This window comes from Dromaius novaehollandiae, chromosome 12 (genome assembly GCF_036370855.1).
Source record: "Dromaius novaehollandiae isolate bDroNov1 chromosome 12, bDroNov1.hap1, whole genome shotgun sequence".
In the NCBI taxonomy this organism is placed as follows: Eukaryota; Metazoa; Chordata; class Aves; order Casuariiformes; family Dromaiidae; genus Dromaius; species Dromaius novaehollandiae.
The window spans coordinates 779,546-785,545 of NC_088109.1; the positions used below are offsets into that span (position 1 = coordinate 779,546).

General features: G+C 53.5%; 1 protein-coding gene across 5 annotated transcripts in view; it reads right to left on the reverse strand.

Moving 5' to 3' along the window:
* TEX264 (testis expressed 264, ER-phagy receptor) overlaps nt 1–3,620 on the reverse strand; it is a 65,553-nt gene extending 61,933 nt beyond the window's left edge. For 3 of the 5 annotated variants that reach the window (XM_064518577.1, XM_064518578.1, XM_064518575.1), the window contains exons 1-2: nt 3,462–3,620; nt 876–945 (exon numbers count right to left, since the gene is read on the reverse strand). The gene's annotated coding sequence lies outside the window, so the exon portion shown is untranslated. Of the gene's footprint in view, nt 1–875; nt 946–2,170; nt 2,191–3,461 lie in introns of those variants that run through there. The other 2 variants (XM_026110578.2, XM_026110579.2) reach the window with 2 other exon arrangements.
* Nucleotides 3,621–6,000: the final 2,380 nt, after the last annotated feature.

Sequence of the window (6,000 nt, forward strand, 5' to 3'; positions counted from 1 at the left end):
TTTAAAGAGCTAAACTGGAATTATGATGGTCTAGAGGCAAGCCTTGCATACCTAGAACCAAACACACTGAGCGTCTCAGAGGCATCAGCTAAAAGCCCAGCTAGAAAAAGCATCTCCAACATGCTAAGGTGCAACAAATTAGTAATATTTATTTTAGATTGCTTTCTTAATCTGGAAGAGTTTTTAAAACCCCAACCAAGACTGCCTGTTTTGTTCGATTTTTGCTGACTGTACAATACACCAGCTTGGTGAATGTCCCTTGCTAGTTTTCATCCACCAAGCACAATTGCTTTGGGGAGTTTTAATCAAGCATAGCAAAGGCAAGTTGTTTATATTTTATTCTCCCTTGAAACACAGTTCTGATCACAAGGACTGTTTGTGAAGTTCCTTTGGGGTTTCTAACAGGAGCTAGGTTTGAAAGCTAGAATTCAAATACACAATTCACCTTCAACTCTATTTTATAAACATGGTTCCTCTGGAAAAAAGTTCTTCACCTCAGCTATGTTTGTTCAGGCTTGCAAAGAAAAAAAGCCAAATCCTGGTAAGAACCACTCACAGTTCAGCTCCTGTTCCTACCCAAGGTAAGCATGAGTAGAGGAGAATCACAGAACAGTTGAGGTTGGAAAGGACCTCTAGATATCATCTAGTCCAATCGCCCTGCTCAAGCAGGGTCACGTAGAGCACGTTGCCCAGGACTCTGTCCAGATGGCTTTTGAGTATCTCCAAGGATGGAGACTCCACAACCTCTCCGGGCAACGAGTACAGTAAAACCAAACATGCAAAGCCAGCATGATCAGCTGCTGCCCTTCGTCTCAGCACCACAGCAGGGTCAAGCCGGGGACAGTTTGATTAGTTTGCACCACAGACCTACTCACCTGAAAAATCAGAGGTGCTCAAACTAGGAGTTCATGATCTCTGCCCTACACAGATGCAGGATCTCCGTCTCTGTAACAGGAACAAAGAAATATCATTACTTTTTAAAGACATGAAGCCAAAAGCAAAAATCTTTTTCAGAAACAAAGTCATATCAAAACATTTTGAAGATATTTTGTTGCACTAGGTATGGGCGCAAGGATCTACTCCCCAAAGGACAGACATCATGAAAAGCCATGCTGCAGAATTTTACAGGAACCCAAAGATAAAGGCAAAGATTTCTTTCCAAAACTCTAAGATCAAATATACTGTGATAGAGAAGAAAGAAAATTAAAAAGCAATGGCATGACTTGAATGAGGACAGCTTTTTGCACCAGCATCTGCCCACAGGTCTTACTTCTGGTCTTCATCCCCTTGGCTTCAGCTCTTCCCCACAGATACTCCAGAAAACCTTAGCCTTGACTTGCAACCCTCTCTGCTTAACCTGGGACAAGCAGCTGCACTCAACACCTTTTCTGTGGTAATCATGAAGCAGAATGCTCTCAAACCTTTACCTTACACAAAAATTACAGGTCCATTTCAATTCTTAACACTATCATGTGTCAGCCTAATAGATAACTCAGATCTATTACTTTAAATTATTTACCTGTTTTGCTATTTTTTTATAATCTATCAAATCAGTCAACTTGAAAATGTTAAAGATTATAGATTTCAAATGACAGAAGGATTATTTTATCCTCTTCTCTTCATGATTCAGTTTAACCTGTACATGGTTCTTTAATCATGTGCAATACACATGTGATTTGCCATTTGCCCTCACTAGAGGTGACAGGATCTAAGTTTGCACAATCCCTTTCCAACCTGGTACGCAGCCAGAAAACTGAGATTTGCTAGTGAACTGTTAGGCTTCCCTCTCCCTGGCACACCGTATTCTCTGACGAGAGAGGACAATTTCAGATCGTAAGAAGAAATTGACCAAAACAGTTTCAACAAGTAACAAAAATGAAGTCAATATTTTATGCCACCTGGGCAAGAAAGCACAGCTCTTGGCCCTGCATGTTTTTATAGCCCAAAGCCTGCTCAATGTCATCTCAGAAGCGAGACCACACAGCTTGTGTCACACCTCTACACAGAACAGTCACACGACAGGCAGAAAGCACGCACAGTACACAGAGGGAGAAGGCTGCAGTCAGCGCTTTTAAAAAAGTGATAGGAGGCAAATGAACAAAGCCACCAAGTGATCAGTCTCTCCGGTGCACAGACGCTGTTTAAACCCACATAAATGGGGAGCTACTACCGAATCGCAGCTCCCCCTCGGTTAGCGGCGAGCGGCTGCCACAGCCTGCAAGCCCAGCGCTTCGCTCTGTGCTTCCTGGTTCCCAGCAGCAGCGGGGAGGTCACGGGCTGAGCTCAGCCCACGAAGCCTCTCCTTCCTCGCCTTAAAGTGCCTGATGGAAAACTTTGAACGACTCATTTTGGAAGCAACTGTGTGTGTCAAATGCTCCAGACGGGAACAAAACAGATCTGTTGTTCCTTCCATTAACCCACCCTGCCTTCTTCTCCCATGCACCTGGACTGCGATCCTCCGTTTGTGGCATCTGCTCAGCGAACTCCATGGCCACAGGCAGGGGATTACGGCTTCAGGTGAGGACTGAGCAGAGTGGAACGAGAAGCCACCCCTGCGCTGGGCAGCCTGCCATCCCGGCCTCAGGTGACGGGGAACTTGGTACGCGAGACAAGGAACAGCCTTGTCCCCTGCTCCCTTCATCCCAGCTGCCACAACGCATGAATGTCAGCCAGGGCCAACTTCCCTCTCCATCCAAAGCCTCAGAGAGATCGGCTGCATCCACCTCCCTCAGGAGACGCGCGAGGCGGCTGCTCTGGGGCGCTCACCCGAGTGCCCCTGTACGGGGGCCTGCACGAGGGGCGAAAGCCTAGGAAATCCCAGCGGCTTCCTCCCAAACACATCTTCGTCCTCAGCCAAGAGAGGCAGCAGGCAGTGGGGCACTGTCCTGGCCAGCATCACTCCCTGGGCCACCACCAGAGCCAGTGTCAGTCCCAAGCCATCACCTGCCGTGGGTCAATCCCCTCCTTGGCCCCACGGTCCCCGTCGCTCTGCAACCCCCCCAGTGAGACCTTCTGAACCCCCCCAGTGAGACCTCTTGATCCGGCCCAGCATGTCCACGCCTGCCCCACAGGGCCCAGGGCACGGCGCCTCGGCCGGGACCTGCCGTCTGCCGCGGGACCACCACGAGATCCTCCATCCCACCCAGGACCTCCTCCTCCATCACCCGCACCAGCATCCCCAGCCGCGACCCACGGACCCCCCCGAGGGATCCCCGGGGATGGCGGCACCGCAGACCCTCCAGAGGGCTCCCGGGTGCCCGTCACCCCCACGAGAGCCCCCGGGGACCCGGCCCCCCCCCGAGGGCCCCCCGGTGGCCGGAGCACAGGGCTCTCCGCTGACCCCTTCGGAGGGGTCCCGGGTGCTCGTCCTCCCCGCGGACTCTGCGACTCCTGCCCGCGCTCCCGGGACCTGCGTGCCCGCCCCCCGCGGGGTCCCCGGCGCCTCCCCCCGCCCCGCTCACCCGCGCTCGCAGGTCGCGGCTCCGGCAGGCGACGGCTGCGCTCGGGGGCGCGCGCGCGGCCCGCGGAGGGCGGGGGCGGCAGGGCCACGCACAGGGACGCGCGCGCGCGCCCCCGCCACCGCGCATGGCCGCGAGAGGCGGGCGGAGCCCGCGCGCGCCAGGACGCCGGCCCGCGCGCCGGGGCGGGGCGCGGCACCCTGGGTAGTACCAGCGGAAAGGGGGCAGGGGAGGCGCGGCGCTTCCGGCGGCTCCCGCCCGGGCGGTTAATAGACGCGGGGGACGCGCCCCCCCGCCCCCCCGCCATGGTTTCGCTCTCACCGTAAAGGGAAGGGGGAGCCGGGAGCGCCCCGCGCAGGGGGCGCCCCCTAGCGACGGGGCCTGAGGCACCGCCACGTAGCGGCGGGGCTGCGACCAGGGACCAGGATCGCCCGGCCCTACCTGGCCCCTCCCCGGGGAGACGGAGCCCGGGGGGACGGAGGCCCAAGGCTTTGGTCGGTCAGGGATCTCCACAGGCGGCAGCGCAGTGTGTGTTTAAAGCGGGTTAACAAGGCAACGCTGTCCCAAACACTGGTGTCTCACCACCGCCATAACACAGGAGGCCGAGGGCTCGCTGTTATACCTAAATAAATGGCCGTTGCCTCACACAGGACCGTATAACTCCTTCACGTCCCTTCCCACTTGCAGCCCTGGCTGCGAGCTCCGGGAGGCCATCAGGATCTCCACTGAGGGCAACCGTGTGGGCGCATGGATGCCGGGGCCTCTAATGACTTTACACGGGGAAAAGGTAGGAAGGGAAAGGCGTTACGGGCTGCCTCCGTAACACTGCACCGCTGCTAAGGCAGAGCAACAGATTTTGGTGAGGTTTATAGAGCGGGGTAGACCCCTCTTTCCAAGGTAAAAGCTGTCCCCACCCTGGCTGCCTCCCCCTGCCGAGCAGGGTCCTGACACAGGGCATCTCAGCCTGGCCTCCCTGGGCCGCAGGCAGCCTGCAGACTCAGAAACAGGCTCAGAAAACAGCTGCCTGGGCTGCCACAGAGCCGGAGGAGCAGTCCCCAGCGCTACCTCCGCCGCTTAGCACCGACAGCAGTGCTCCTCTTGGGAACCCCCTTGGATAAAAAGCTCAGAAGGCAGCCCAGGAGCCCCGCAGCTCTGTCACACAGAAGCAGGAGGCGTGCAGATAGGATGTAAACTACACAGGGATATCAGTGATCAACTTCTTACTCTCTGTCAACATAGGCATGCAGGCAAAGGCTAGTTTCTTCCATCCTCTGATGATTTGCGGCTGTTTTCGTCTGTTCTGCAGCCCAGTATCAGCTGGTTCTGCACCCTTTGCTCAGAGTTATCCTTAACACAATGCCTACATATAGATATTCTGAAAAAAGTGAATTCAAAGTAGCTGACTGCCACACAAAGTACCCTGAAATGTAAGAATGTTTAGCAGAATTATCACGGTATCAAATAGCTTATACTGCAAGCTCTTCTCTTTCACTTATAGACCCCTGTTATGAGAATTATTTACATCAACCAACACAGTATGGGTCAGAGGAGTGCATGGAAAGAAGTTAACTTTCTCATTGCTAGATTCAGCATTTGCTCTAATAAATCGAGACATATTCTTTTAAAAGATTTGGGCATCCCCATTTATAAGCACTTTTCACTCTTCAAAGTGAGCAGTTGACATAGCTGAACACGAATGACAAGCAATGACTTGACTTCCTCCAGCTTCCCCTTTATTAGGGATGTCACAGCTTGGCAGCTCAGCATTCATCCAGGCTGAATTACTTCAGCAGCTTCGGTCAGTGAGATCTCTTCCGTTGAGTTTCAGGCCTAGTAACAGCGAGGACACCTCCAGCTAATATGCTCCTTCCTTTGAGCACTGGACAAACACAGGTGCCACATGACTACAAGTTCCGTCAGCTGCACATCATAACCCTGCCCACAAGGTCTGGTAGATTTGGAGGAGTGGGCAGAGCTGGTCTTCAGTGGCTGGGCCACCTCTGAGAATCCCAGAGGTGGTTTTGAGCAGCTGCTAACAGGTTCCCACGGGTCCATGTGCTGGCAGCTGTTGCAACCTGGCAGAAATACCAACATCTCAATAGACTCAGCTTGGCTTCTCCCTGTCAGACCCAGATTGGGCTTTCCCACTGCACAGCTGGAAGAGAAGACAGCTAGATAACTCTGCAGAGATGGACAGCACTAGGTGACAAGGGGGAGAACCAGAAGAGCTGAAAAGAGGTTAGACACTTGTTTCATTTAAGGGTTCATTTCAGGGCTATTTTCAGATGCTCTTGGCTGCTTCTGAGGCATTCTCTAAGCCCAGAGCAAATGTGGGTCACCCTTCTCCAGCAGCCAGGAAGCTGAACTCTTTCTTTCCCATCAGCTGGGCTTTATCGCCCAGAAGGGAACTCCATTAGCTAATTGATAAAACTGCATCTGGAAGATCTGCAAAGCTTCAGCCAGCACAGGAACTAGTCAGTAGGAGCACCATCACTTTGCACACCCCTCAGTGTCCCAAGCTCTGGTGTCCTTGGGAAAGTCA